The 14,186-nt window shown below is 40.8% G+C and overlaps 1 protein-coding gene across 2 annotated transcripts in view; it reads left to right on the top strand.

Moving 5' to 3' along the window:
- Positions 1-1,461: 1,461 nt before the first annotated feature.
- The window catches only part of C9H14orf28 (chromosome 9 C14orf28 homolog), a 142,959-nt gene continuing 130,234 nt past the window's right edge, over positions 1,462-14,186 (top strand). Inside the window, exons 1-2 of one of the 2 annotated variants that reach the window (XM_069208627.1) lie at positions 1,462-1,641; positions 11,770-11,907. The gene's annotated coding sequence lies outside the window, so the exon portion shown is untranslated. Of the gene's footprint in view, positions 1,642-11,766; positions 11,908-14,186 lie in introns of both variants that reach the window. The other variant, XM_069208626.1, reaches the window with a different exon arrangement.

The following is a 14,186-nucleotide window of genomic DNA, read 5'->3' as shown; positions in this document are numbered from 1 at the left end:
TACCCCAAATAGCCAAAAAAAGGCTCAGCACTGGGGGGAAAAGGCCCAGCAGCTAAGGGGTTAACTCATCCACTCAGATGCCTAATTACCCAGCCATACTTCCTTTGTGTTTCAATGTTGTTCCTTAATCAGGTGGGAGTAGCCTTTCTTTCTGCCCATTAAACGCATCACAGATTGAGTTTACGCTAACCTAGATTCTTTTACATTGACCTCCAACTTGCACCAACGACACAATATATCACATGATCACAACTGCTGAGCTCTTATTTTAAATAACAGACCTGCCAACTTCAACAGAAATCTCATTGTGTGAGGGGGGCGGGAGCCTTGTAGGATTGTGGCCTTATGCCGAGAAGCACCTAAGAGGTACTTTTGGCCACACCCTGGCCCCAAACCTGCTCCTCTGAAAATACAAAGCTAAAGTTTGCTGATGCTGTTGCCGATGTCCTGGGGTGTTTTCACCCCATTAAAGGACATCTGCAGTTAAAGCTTTCAAAAACTATGGTTTCAGCTCATTTTCCCTGCCACCCTGTGATATTGGCTCTTCACCAGGTGACCGTGTGATGGGAGCCAATATTGTGTGTGACACCGTGGCACAGCGTGAGTTGGCAGGTCTGAAATAAAAAGTTGTAAGAATCACATGAATAACCAGAGAATGTTCTCAGATATATTTGCTCACTGTACCTAACCAAGGACATTTCAACTGGCCCAGGCGATTGTTACACAGTGTATTAATTAGAATGCTGAAATAAACTGGAGAAATGACTGCAAAACCAACGTGTTACTGCCATGAGAGAAATTTCAAAAGTGGTCTGTAGTAAAATGTTTCTTCTTGCTCATTCCGTATTGGCGCACATCCTGAGAATCATATATTTCCCACACTTAAAAGGCAAATCTATGCCGGATTTAATTTAGAACTGTAACTAGTTCTATGTACTTATGATCCCTATGGCCTGCCAGTAAATTTTACTTAACACACGCCGAATTCATTTTGCCTATTGATCATTTGTATAACGCACTGAAACGATCATTCTTGTCTGTCATTCTTACAAGAATGTTTGTTACCTTCTGCTGAGTTTAATAATCTCTTAAAAGTGAGTGCTCCGTCCGGGGAGCAGCAAAGTCGTATAGTGGTTACACTGCTCTCGGTCCTAGCCCTTGTCGTTTCAGATTAACAGGATTATAGGAAAGATACACGCGCCGACAACCACATAATTTCCTTTCCAGGCACCAAGCCTCTCTTCAACGTTATGACCTGTTACCATGGAAACCCGTTAATTACGGCAGAAGACCTTGCCCCAGCATCTCTATTCGCTATCCCCCGTCACTAAACACTAAGCTATACAGCTGCACAAGCAACTTCCAGAAGCAGCTGGCCTACTGGAGGGGCGGGGGCGGGAAGTGACACTTGTACGCTTGTGCGGTGCTCCCCCGTTGTTTGTGTTGGACGAGCGCTGGTGACGTCGCGGGGCGGGGTCTCTCGTAATAACACGGAACGTGCCTGAGGGCAGGCGGCGCAGGCCGAGCTGGAGCCGAGGGCGAGTAGGGCAGAGAAGGGGCATGGAGCCGCACAGGGCCCCCTCCCGGGTCCCCTGACCCATGCATGTAGGCGGTGGAAGAGCACCAGAGGAGGACTGACAGGTGCGTCTGCGGATACACAGTTAGCCCTTGTATGGGTTTGATTGTGCCATAGGTACAGTGCAGGGTCCCAGATGAGGGCTTCCCTTGTGAAGGAATTGGGCTAGCAGGGAGCCTGGAGGAAGGGGTCCTAGTTGTGTGAGCCTGAGTGGTCTTGAGGGTGATGAGTTTGACCTGCGGCGGTGGCTTGCCGTGGGTCTGAGACAACTCTCTGATCCTTTGGGGGTCGAAGTATTTGGCTTGGCCTTGAAGCAAGGTGCCTGGAGGTACCTGTTTAGGCTGTTCTGAGGATCACGGTTCCCTGCGTGGGCTGATGGAGTTACCTGAGACTATTTTGCTAATGGGGAAATCCCAAGTTTCCTAGATGCACGACTAAGTACCTGGTCCACTCTGTTATTTGTTTGCATTCTGGAAATTGTAGCCCAGTGTTATCTCACTGCTAAAGGAGATAGTAAGGCACAAAATGAAGAAGGGTGGGTTGTTGGGGGGGAGGGCAGGGGAGGTGGGGCGGCTCCACGCGTGGGCCTGGGACACTGGTTCTCTGTTTTACAAGAGGTGTTGAGCAGTGCAAAACAGTTTTGTTCTATCGGAGAGGTGCCTTAGTCATCTGTTGGGACAGGGGGTTGGTTATATGTGTGCTCGTTATGCCTCGGGGTTATAAAAGTGTTTCCGTCATGTATAGGGGGTAATAGTGTGTTTTTGTATTTTTCGTCAGGTACGGGGGCGGGTCTAGAGGTGAATAGTCACTCATATGGGTGGAAGCCTGGAGGGATGGTTGTAGAGGTGTTTTGGTGAAGTGCGAAGGTGTGTTTTTGTTCAGCACAGGAGCTGTAGAAGTGTTTTTGTTCTGCAAGTATGATCTAGAGGTGCATTGTTCCAGACGAGGGCCGCTGGAGGTGTTCTGCTCCCGTTGGATGGATTCTGGAGCAGGTTTGCTCCTGTTGGATGGATTGTTTTGAAGGTGTTTTCGATGCAGCAGGAGCGCTGCTACTCTGTGGAACAAGCCTTGGGTGCGGCTGGTTTCTGTAATCGGTATGTAAGGAGGCGGCTTTATGTGTTTGCGGGCACAGACCTGGGCGTGATATTCGTCCAGTGGCTGTTTATATAATATACACCGCTTTTGACTGCTTCCCACGCCACAGGCCTCGCTTGAGCTGAGGTCGCTATGAAGCATGCTCAGCATTTATGTCATTTGGATAAATCACAGTGAAATACAACTTTATGTGGGACCGCCGCAGTTCCCCGTCCGGGGTGGGTGACCGATGTTATTCTTGCAGGGCTGTACCAACGACTTCCATCAGCGACAGCTGTTGAGTCGGCTCTATCTCTCATTTGACGCTTGACCTGCCAGTGTTTTAGTTTTAGCACGGGCAAGGCACGACCACGTGGCATGTGTCGGAGCAGGAAGGTGTGGCGTGGAACACAAGCAGTGAGATCCATTTAAACAAGCTAAAGTGGTCTGTACTGTAAAGGACTGTTCCACTTGCGGGGAAAAAAACATCTGGATTACGATAACACGAAGATAATGCTAGCCAAAAGTTCAGTGTCACTCCCCTGTTTTACGAATAAGATTATGCTCTAACCCATGGATACTCAGTACGGCCCTCCTGGCCTCTAATTGTGGCCCCCTGGTGAACAGCAGCACTTGGCTGCTGTTCACTTGACAAAGCAGACAAATTCAGAAACGGCCATACTTTATTTACACATTAAGTGACCTAGACAACTTATTTGTAGGAACACGTTTAGTTTTAAAAGTATCTTGCACTAAAAGAAAAATGTGATAAACTGTCTGCAAACTTCAAAAAAGTGCATTTTATTAAAATACATGAGCGTTTTACCTTACTAGATCAGATTATAGCACTGCATTGAGAGGCATTTATTAGAAGTAATACTTTCAGACATGATCTTGGAAACATCCAGGCCTTCCCCATTCTGAAAACAATGCCATCAGTGGACCCAGAGGCAAGTAATTTGTCAGGTGCACCTTGTGTGTATCCTTGGTTGTTATAGAATTAGAACAACATCATAGTTTATTAAATAAAACACGAGAATTTTTTGTATAGCACACATCCTAAACCTGTGTATTTGAAGGGGCTCTCACGTGGTATTGAAGTAAAAGGAGGCAAATGAAATCAACCAATTGCCTAGGATCACACAGTTTGGTCAAATGAAGCAGGGACTGATGCCTAGTTTTCTAGTATCACATTTAGCAATTCAGCTACCAAATGAGTATCTCTTTTTCTCTCACAGTTTGTAATTCATACCATGTATCTGCGTCGCCCCCCCACCTACTTCCTATGCCCAGTTTTCATCACCCGACTCTCGGCCTGCTGGCATCAGTGTGGCCCTCGGGCATGCCACAGACAGTACTTTGTGGCCCCCGGAGAAATGTTTGCAAGTACCCATGCTCTATCCCCTTAAGAGCCTAACACTGTGATTAGAAGGCAGAGATACCACATGTCGTCTATGTAACACAAGCTTTGAATCACTACTTCACACCATTTGTATTTGCAAAAAACATTTGACCTTGAGGCGGAAATTCTTGCATCTTATTTTCTGCGGCTTAATCTCAGATACTACAAGCGGGCAGTGAAAGCCTCCTTTAGTGGGGCAGATCCCTAGATGACTGGCAGCTTTGAATTTTTTTTTTTTAAACTGTTTGAATTATGGTCAAAATGATTGAAATGCCTAAAATGAATAATGGTGGTTTGTAGAGTCAGTCTTTTATTGTTTTAGTTGTATTGTCCAACAGTATTTTTATTTTTATTTTTTTGCAATTATTTTAAATAATTGTGCAATAAATATATATATTTTTCCTGTTTATAAATCATTAAAGTGTATAACAGAAAGCAAAAGCAGTCACTCATAAGAAAGTGCTGTTTTTTCTCCTTGGGAAAACCTTTTTTTCCAGCCCCCTCCCTTCGAGTAATAGCCTCTGCTGACTCGGAACCTACTATCCTGAAAGATGAGCCAAATTAATCCGTGGCCCCTATTCCTATCTTTCTGTCGCTCCCTAAAGTATACCCTGAATCTTCAAGGGTGGAGTACAATGGGATCTCGGCAGCAAAAGCTGATCAAGAGAGCAAAAAGGGGTGGGGGGAAGGTAGGAAAAAAAGGGGAATCGACTAATCTCTTTAAAAAAACAAAAAAAAACAAGAAAGGTTAAGTTTGAGGAAACTGGTCCAGCACGAACTGTTTCCTGCAGGGAAGATTATGAACCAGTATGGATGAAGGATAGGCACGAAGACTTGGGAACTGTTGGATCTCCTCAGCCAAAGGAAGAACAAGACCAGGTTTCGTTGGGGGTTAAAAAAACAGAATAATCCATGTGATATAATGAGGGTCGTGACTAATTTAAATCCCTGTGCCAACCCATTCTGTAATGTGAAATCAAATGCAATGGTATTGAACTCCACATCTGATCCTTGGATAAATGGGGAGGTAAACAGCGGGGAGGAAGTTACCAAATGGTGTACAGAGCCTCCATTTGTTTAGAGTTTTGTGCTTTATTTGATCTGAATCTATTTTGAATCATTTTTTTTATATATTTTTTTATAAATCTCGTGCTTTTCAAACATAGAGGAGTTAAAATTAATCAATAGTAGTGACATTTCTCTGGTGTACCTTCATCAAAGCATAGGAGTGATACAGACAAGTTTTTAGTTTTTTTGTTAGTTTTTTTTTTCTTTTTCTTTCTAAAACTGTTTTAAATCTGATCTTGGGTAATTGTGAGCAGCTACAGAGGAGAGGCATGGATGTGGTCCCACTATGGGAAAAGGATATTCCTTTAGACAGGCAGCGATTTCTTCCCCCTCTACTCCTGTTCAAAGCTCGAATGATAGTAGTCTCCATCATGTAGGTGACCTTATTTCTTCCTCCCTGGAAAAGGTGAAAGTCTCCCTTTTCCGCAGAGAAAGAATGGTGAAGGTTGTGGAAGATGTCCCTCAACATGTTTTAGGTACCAAACAAGTAAATTGGAGTTGGTTGGCAGGGGCTTTAAATAACACTCGGGCGAAGGGAAAGATCTTGCAACCTGGTCACTAACCTTAATTTTTCTGTGGTCTCTTGGAATGCCGCAGGAATAGGGAACCATCTCGAAAAATTAGATCATATTTGTTCTCTATAGGGTGGCTTAATTTGCATCCAAGAGACTTGGAGTGTATCTGACTTCACCCGTCCTGGGTATTCTGTACTTTGCTATAAGGCACAGCCCTCTAAGAAAAGGCACGCAAAAGGGGGTATTGCAATGTTGTTGAGCAACAATCATAAATGGGATTATGTTAGTTTGCCAGTCTCGTCAAACTTTTTTCAGATAGTGAGAGTGTACCCAAGATTGGAAAATGGTAGGAAAATTCCCATGTTAATAGTAAACACCTAAATTCCGCTGGATAAAGACTGTGATGCAGTTTTACTTCATATGCTTTTTTGCAATACAGAGAGGGAATCAGCCTTTAATATCCCTTCCATCTTATTTTCCCCTCGTAACAGGGCAGAAAAAAGGCCGTACATCCTATTGAAAAGTTTGAGGAACCTCTGTTGTACCATCCTAAATGGGCGTTTCTGTTCGGATCCCCCTGCTTCCTTTACGCACAAATCTCAACAGAGTAGCTCTATTATTGACTATTTCTTGGCCTCCTATGGTATTGCCCAACTAGTGGAGGATATGATAACTATTGACACCCCGTTTAGTGATCATAAGATTCTTAGACTGTTGTTAAAAAATAATTTTTCTTCAGTAGAGACCTGGAATTTTAAGGGCCAGGACATCAACTTTAATGGGAAATCCGTTAGAACTTATTGGACACCTGCGAAAATATTATCCGTGGAAAAAGTTCTTGAAAGGTCAGCGAGTCACATTCGATGAATGGACTGGGGATGTGTTAAACTATTTCACAGAATTTATGGGATACATAATTCAAAGCGACGAGTCTAAGCACACTAAGCCTCCTCAAAAGAAAGTAAGGTTATCGATTTTAATGTTGAATAGAAAAATCAATAAATTAGTAAGGAGACAGTATGAATTGGAACCTAAGGAAAGGGATAGAAGAATAACCTTATTAAAGAGAAGAAGAGCGAGAATGAAAGTTAGGTATAAGGAAGGAAGAGGCTGAACGAAAGTGGATTGCATTAAGGGAAGCCGCTATGACTACAAACACCCACAATTATTGGTCTATTATCTCTGAAGGGTGCGGGAATTGGAAATCTTCTACTGCCCCTCCTCTAGCCGAGACAGACTGGAGGGAGTATATCCTTGCCCTATATGCGGAAAATCAGGACACAGAGCCATGGGAATTGAACCTGAGTACAAGTAATAGAACGGAACTAGACAACTTCGGCTCTCCATCAGTTGAGATTAAGGGGCTGTATAAGGCCAATGCAGGCCTCTGGAGCTAAGGGTCCATAAGAGGTCAATAGCTAAGCATGAGCCCCAGCTCTGGGCTAGAATTCCCTATCCGGTCTTCCATTTTGCTGTTTACAAGGTAGAGTTCCACCCTCCTGGACTGGGAATGTTATAGTCCTCCCCCCCCCCCCCAATATAAAAAAAAAAGGGAAATAAATCTCTACCCATAAATTATTGTCAAATTGCACTGTTGGATGCAACTGGTAAGAATTTTGCAAAAAGTATTCTCGCACATTTAGCCTCCTGGGCCGAGGAAAATTCTATATTTCCTTTGGAACAAGCAGGTTTCAGAAAGGAACATTAATATAACGTTTTATTAATGCAAATTATAAATGGAAAATATATTCAGATCAGGGACAGAGTAGTATATGTTGCATTTATAGATTTTTCAACAGCTTTTGACCGGGTTGATCGGAAGATCTTATAAAAGAAATTATGAGTTGGGCGTCCCGCCTAATCTGCTACGTTTGATCATAGCTCTGCACTCTTCGACTTGGTGTAAAGTTCTCTTAGGTGGAGAGCAGGGCTTGTCTTCAGAATTACCTACAAAAAATGGATTGAAGCAAGGTTGTCTGTTGGCACCATTGTTTTTTTCCTTATATATCTATGACTTGCCTAGTACGCTAGGGAATACTGATGGCTTTGCACCCAAAATTGGAGGGCGTTCGATCTCCTGTCTTCTGTAGGTGTAAATGCATTTGCTGCTGCATAGTGGTGATTGACCTCACTCCGAAAGGCCTAAATCAGCGTTTGGCTACGCTAAATCACTATACTACACAGCAGCATTTGAAAATGAATGTATCAAACTCCCAAGCACTCTGTTTCCTAGGGGAAAACGTTTGGGGAAAAAAACAACAACATTTTTCTTGGTCCCTGGGTCACCATAAGTTGGAGCGGGTAAAAACGTATTGTATTTTGGGGAAAATCTTATCCTGCTCACTCAGCACATCCGCAGTAATGTCAATAAGGCTCTCCCCCAGGCTCAAGGGTTAGTGGCCTTCTGTAATGCAGTTGGTAGGCGTCACTTCCTTCACTTACTCACTGCTTACCAAACAATGATTCTGACTACCCTCCTGTTTGCTATAGAATGTAAAGACATCTCTAAATGGGATTTCCTTGATAAGACAGAATGGCAGTTCTAAGACGTGTGGTTTCTTGTAACAACGCCATATCCGTGGCAGCCTTAAGGCTCAAATTTGGTATCAAGAATGCCTTAGTACAGGGCCTTGCGGCGGTGGTCCAGAGGGCCCACTGTTTGGTACAGAGTAGGGAATCCACCCGAAGACATCTAGCATCCATAGAAATTTTTAGCATACTAAGAGATAAGTCTAAATTCTTTAGAAACTATAACCCTGCGGTGCAATTGCTTGAGCTTGATTCTGAATCTATTCTATCGCTAGCACTCACTATTTTCAAAACGACTTTGAAAGAGGCGACATGGTGTACAGCTTTTTTCCTGGATTTTGAGTCCTGTCATTTTAAAGAGGAGACTCTGCGTATTAACCAAATCAGTGATCTATAAACACCCCCAACCATACTTAGTGTGGAATCTCCCTCATAGGGTGAGGCGCTTTTACTTTGTTGAGATTAGATAGAACGCCACTTAGAGACCTATCCTCCTAATGGGATGGATCGTCTAGTACCTGTGACCTTTGTCAACTGGGGGTGCAGAATCTAAAGCATGTATTATTTGTCTGTCCCACTTTAGCTACACTGCAGAAAAAATAGCTGAAACCCTTCTATTTGAATTTTAATATTCACTCCGCCAGAGAGGCCTTGGAATCATTGTGTAATCCACTGAATGAAATATTCTGTTTTAGGATTTTTAAGTTTTGTAAAACTTTTTTTAAATTCTATATTGAGTTTTCCATGCATTGGTGGTTGTAGGATGAATTATTTTAAGCGAACTTCTTTTGCACTCTTGAGGCATTTTATATGAATCCTATTGCAAAATAAGTAAGAGGGATCCTTACAGCATAGCAGACTAAGATAATGTATTTGAACTTTTGGTTGATGGGCAGAGGGCTGGTTGTTCTGCACTCTACAGATTATCTATTACTATGGATCTTAAACATTTGAAATATTATCAATCGTTAAGGAAAGTAATAAGATCCGCTCCTCTTAAGATTCCATTCCTTTGTACTATATAATACGCTGAATAGGAAGTACATCGTGAAATGAGTTTATGGGGTTATGTTTTATTACTATTTGATATAGAAGCTGATTATTCTTGTTAGTTCCATTTTATATATTGAAAATATTGTTTGAGACTGACAATGTAATATATGTGCTCGGTGGTAAGGATTGCAAATGTATTTCATTTTATAGATCATCAATGTTTTCATTCAGCCCTTTAGAGAAATCGTTTCTTTATTGTCATATGATATTTTATGTTTTATTTTGGCATGTGGATCTCCTTGGAGTTCCGATTCATGAAAGGAATTGAAAGCAATCACTCTTAACAGATTTCAACCAGCTTCCCGGCCTTTATCAAGAGATTGAGTATGTAGCTATTTTAGAAGAGGGTTTTAAATCCTTTAAACATCCACAGACCTTTGTGTAAAAGATGCTGAAATGAAACATGTTAATCTTTGAACCAGATGGCAGAATCCCATATAAGCTATTTAGATTTAGGGCTCTTTTTAAAACCCTGTAATCCAACATTCAGGGTGGTACAAAACTAGGCATGGAGTCCTAAGTTCCTATCTGTTGGCAGTCTACATCATAATAAAAGCATCATAAATCAGCAGTTTCTTAAAGAGAATGGTTCAGGCACATACATTATTGATTTGTTTGTATTTGGTCTTAGTTCACCTAATCTGCACATTTGGCTTTGAATGTTAAGGTTATTTAATGTTTCCATATACTTAGTTTTTAAGTGGACCAGGCTAAGACAGTCTCTTAAGTACTTAAGCAGAATAATCGTAGACCTGTATTTTCATTAACATATTCTGTTTTGTAGCCTTTGTTTCAAGATGATTAAAATAAGAAAAAAATTGTTTTCATATGATAAATGGAACACAATACTGATCTCTACCATAAAATGTCCCCAAGGAGATATTGGGAGTAAAACAATTGCTTTTGTTGTTTTACTTCAGCTGTAAAGGGTGGAAAGGAGTTGCAAGATATTAATGAAAAAAATTATGTTTTTTGGGCCTGGAATGGGAGTAATTCAGGAATGCACACATTACAAAGAATCAGGTTGTGGTTTAACTGTGGGTTCATTTAGTTTGTGTCAGAAGGATTGGTATTCTGGTGCAATGCATAGCGCTGTTGAGTTATTAGTACTGGAGTGTGTATGTGTTTTGAGAGAGATATATATCTCTATTTTATACATATGCTTAAAGTTCACCACTGTTATAACTGATAAAGTAGAAAAAAACTACTATGAAAGCTACTAGGATAGCCATGAAGATACCATCATCTTCACGTACCAATACTATGGTCTGAAATGATACTAACTATATATAACTGACCAGTTATATGTTTATGATATCAGGCTACTACATTTAGGTACTCAGTTGCAAATAAAGTGATCCTATTGCATAATTAATACAAACTTATTTTACAAATATAAATGTTTTATTATTCAATAATAATACAATCATAAAAAATATGTACATTAAATCAGAAAAATTAGAAAAACATACATACAAAGCACCTAAATCAGACATGTTTTTCTATTTGTATAATCCAGTGTATATGTGGTATGTTTGATTTAGGTGATGGTATCTTCATGGCTATCCTAGTAGCTTTCATAGTAGTTTTTTTCTACATTGGTTATTTCCCTGTTTTGAGCTACGCTTATTAAATTCAGGGAATCCCCTTATAATTATAACTGATAAAGTAGCCAGAGGCGATGAAGGGTATATTTCCTTGAGCGTTTAGTCACCACACCTAACTAAAACTTAAGAATTGGAAAACTGGTGATGGGATTTTATTTTCAAGCCCATTCTAGAACTGCTCGTAGGTTGAACAGGAAATTCCATCAAGTATTACTTCTCTAATGGAGACTGGTGATGCTAATATGTTAATGCATGTAATGCCATCAGTAATTAGACCCCTAAAATATAACCTTTATGAGTGAATTTCACTGCCTGGTCCTGTGTCTAATTTTGGTAATGGGCAGTATTTGCAACCAACAATTACCATTGTCTGTCAGTATTCTTACTGCCCTGCCTGGAATGAGAACCTTTTAGGTGTCTGGAGCTTGTCAGCTGGTTGATCTCGCTTTCTAAGGTGGGTAGCTTTGTGGAAGACAGACGTTTTGGTGGTTATTTAAGCAAATGCCTGGTTGTTGGGTGAAATCTGCTTCAGTCCCATGATAGTCATAATAAAATGGTATGTGGTTTTGGTTGGAAGTAATTAATGTTTGGATAAACAAATGGGTACATACATTGCTTCAGTTCTTGAAAGCCTGAGGGCATGAACACACTGTTGTCTTAGTGGTGAAGGTAGTGCCAAAAAGTTGCCATCATTTTTGTACCTCATTGTTTTTTATAAAAACTGTACTGTGTTTTGGGAGACCACCTAACTTTATTAGTTGTTCTGCATTCCTTTTCGTTACTCCTCTGTTTTACTCTCAATAGTGTTGGTTTTCACTTTATAACTTTTTCAAATAGTTGAGGGTTACAAATATTTGAAGTGTTTTACTGTTTGTATACTTTTCTACAAAATTGACAATTCTGTGGTTATGTGTTTTAATTTTTTTTGTTTTTTCCTTACAGTAGAATTTACCACAGTTGGATAGTGGACGCAATCCCTCACAGACCAGTCGTGTCTGCTGGATACTTGGCAGGGAATGCTCCTCTTAGATACTTCTCATATGTCCTTCCGATTGTCATTTGATGCTTTTACTGGTCAAACTGGTAAGACATTGGTTGTCTGTTTTTTATGTATGTGAAGAGCATTTAAAAGGTTAAGTCGTCTCTTGTTAATAAACTCTTCTTTTAGTTATGCCTTTGCATTGCACAATCTTTTGTCACTGTTTCCTGTGTGCAGACGTACATTAATCATGGGAATTTATTCACAAATGTGTTTTCGTTCAAAGGTATGAATTTATTACCGAAACAACATTATTGATGTCTGCCACAAATTCACACTGTGATTCCTGCAGGCGTAAATGCATTTACTGCTGCAGATGTCTTCCACAGGTGTGGCAAGATCCACAGTTGTGAATCCTGCTCAGAGAGTGTGAAGTGCCCTTTCCAAGTTGGTGTTTGCTTTGAAAGTTTGAGAATACCCACAGACATTTGTTTGTGGGCATTCTTCAATTTTGATCGTACCCCCTTCTGACCATAGAAATAGTCAGAGATTTACTCAAGTCATGAGCAAGATAAACCCCCCTTCCAAGGTTAGAAGGGTGGCGGTAAACCACCTACATTTACTGGGGATGTAGAGGAAGAGCTTTGTCTATGTGGAAAATGTTTTCTCTGCGCAGAGGAAACAAAGTGTGCGTTTATATAGGGGGCTTAAATAACCTGTGCATTTTACACTGTGTAGAAATTCACACAGCAGGAGTTTGAACCCACAGATATTGTAACATGGCATTCCCAGTAATATGCTGTAAACCTCTGCATGTCACTGCTTTCTTGGTGAGCTACTGGGAATGTTACTGAATAAGGGAAAGACTTAAAATAGATTGACAAATAATTGAATCGTTGCCCCCACCGCCCCCCCCCCCCCCCAACCTCTTTTTCTTTCTTTTTTTTTTTTAATTTTTTTTGTATTTTTTTGTGTTCTCTTTTTTTTGTGAACATGGCCTTCAGTTTTAAGCTATATTCTCCCAGGTGGACTTTTTGATTGTTTCCTTGTTGCCCAAACATAATCGTCCCAACCCTCTTCTGTTCTTATTTGGTGAAACTTTTTTCCTGTAAGTAAACGGTTAAAGAAAACATTTCGATTTAATAACTTTAAAGTTGCTAATTTCTTTCCCAACCATAGCCACACCTGCATTATTTATTCTTTGCAGTTTTTGTCATTAGAGTTTTATAGTATATTTTTTATATATATATATATATATTTTTTTCCCCTTTTCACTCAACATTTGTTTTTGAATTTTGAGTCATTTCATATTCGCTAAGGACTTGCATAGGTCGTGCTCTTATCAACTTGATGGACATGGTGGTGTCACATTACCTTTTCACTTCACTGACCTGCTGTTGTGTGTCGTATAGAAGGAAGGAGTCCTTAAGCTTACAAGGCATATAACATTGTGATCTTTTCTCAGGTTTCGATGTTTGCCTTTCTTTAACAACATATCACAAAACTGTATTAAATATCTTGCCAAACTATGCTACCAAAATATAACGTTTGTGAACAGAGCTAAGGACGTTTGACTCGGTGGACCGGGTAATGTTTTTTTTTTTTTTTTTAAATTGTTTATATAACATAAAGCAGTGAACATGGTAATCACAGTGTAGACGTTACCACAAAGGTTGTATTTCTTTTGGTTATTGTGGTGGTGTTACAGAAAACCAGTATGTATTTCGGGGTTTGGTCTCCCCAAAGGCCCAGGCTTACCACCTGTGGTGCAAGAGTAATTTCCTCCCCAGTGGTTTCCCTCTCTAAGTTTGCGTTGCAAGCCCCCCAACATCTTCCCGAGTTGTGGGCCCAGCTACGGTGTGTGAGGAAGGGTGCCTGCCATGTTGCAGCCCCTAAGACATTTATCATTCGTGCTTGTGACCATTCTATATACTCTCATCCTACTGAAGTCGACCTGGTGAAGGATTTTAAGATGCACCAAACAAAACCATGGCCAATAGCGGACCTCCCAAGGGTATTTACAGTCTTTGGCGAGCATGGGGGTAATACTATTTGCTAGATCCAAAATGAGAGCAAAGGATGTCTGCCTTGGTGGTCTCCGGGGTGATGGACAGATCATCAGCTGCAGTGTACATGAAACCACGTGGCATTGGGATTTGTTCCAGCTGTTCTTCTGTGGGGCAGCTGTACATGGAGCACCTGTGTCTTTATTTTTCTTCGTTGAGTTAATTTCAGTCTACAGAATTGTTTTCTTTGCACATAGAACTGCCATTTTTATTCCGCTTCTGATGCCATTATAGAGACGCCATTTTGGGAGGTGCTCTAGTTGTTTTAGTTGCTCTTTCTTGCCTAATTAGTTCCCTATTTAAAAGCCGATCAGTTG

Source organism: Pleurodeles waltl, chromosome 9 (genome assembly GCF_031143425.1).
Source record: "Pleurodeles waltl isolate 20211129_DDA chromosome 9, aPleWal1.hap1.20221129, whole genome shotgun sequence".
NCBI lineage: Eukaryota > Metazoa > Chordata > Amphibia > Caudata > Salamandridae > Pleurodeles > Pleurodeles waltl.
The sequence above is the reverse complement of the archived record's forward strand: the minus strand, read 5'-3'. Positions and strand labels throughout refer to the sequence as shown.